Source organism: Chiloscyllium plagiosum, chromosome 12, assembly GCF_004010195.1.
Source record: "Chiloscyllium plagiosum isolate BGI_BamShark_2017 chromosome 12, ASM401019v2, whole genome shotgun sequence".
NCBI lineage: Eukaryota > Metazoa > Chordata > Chondrichthyes > Orectolobiformes > Hemiscylliidae > Chiloscyllium > Chiloscyllium plagiosum.
Window position 1 is genome coordinate 3,174,714 of NC_057721.1, and position 1,029 is coordinate 3,175,742.

Genomic DNA, 1,029 nt, shown 5'->3' on the forward strand with positions numbered 1-1,029 from the left:
AGCTCTGTCCTTTAGGACCTGACCAGCTCAATCAGTTGGACTGCTGCCGAGACACTCTCAATGGTGAACATTGAAATCCGCCCCCCCCCCCCCCCCCCCAGGGTACATGTTGTGCCCCTGTCACCTTCAGTGGTTCCTCCAAGTGCTGTTCAATATGGAGGAGAACTGATTCATCAGCTGAGGGAGGGTGATACATGGTAATTAGCAGGAGCTTTCCTTGTTCATGTTTAACCTGAAGCTGTGAGACTCCATGGGGTCCAGAGTCAATGTTGAGGACTCACAGGGTAACTCCCTCCCGACTGTCTCCCCACTGTGCTGCCTCCTCTGCTGGGTCTGTCAGGACATATCCAGGGATGGTGTTGGTGCTGACTGGGACATAGAATGTCAAGTAGGGTTCTGTGAGTATGCCTATGTCTGGTTATTGCTTGGCTAGTCTGTGAGACAGCTCGCTCAGTTTTGGCAGAACCCCCCAGATGTTAGTTAGGAGGACGTTGCAGGATCGACAGGGCCGTTCCTGCATTTTCCGGTGCCTAGGTCAGTGCCAGGTGATCTGTCCAGTTTCATTTCTCTGAGACTTTGTAATGACTGGTACAACTGAATGGCTTGCCAGGCCAGTTCAGGGGGCAATTGAGAATCAATCACATTGCTGTGGGTCTGGAGTGACATGTAGTACAGACCAGGTGAGGACAGTGGATTTCCGTCCCTGTCGGGTATTAGTGAATCAGATGGATTTTCCCATGGTCATTGGAATATTTCTTTACAACTTATTTGCATATTTTTAAAACTAGAGTACAAATTTCACCATTTGTTGTGGCAGGATTCAAACCTGGGTCCCTGGAGCATTAGCTGAGTATCAATCTGAGATTGATAGTCTCGCAATAATATCAGAAAGCTATCACCTCCCTGCCTCATCTGCCTGGAGGGGTATGGGAGACTGCATGGAAGAGTATGGGGGACTGCATGGAGGGGTATGGGGGACTGCATGGAAGAGTATGGGAGACTACATGGAGGGGTATGGGAGATTGCGTG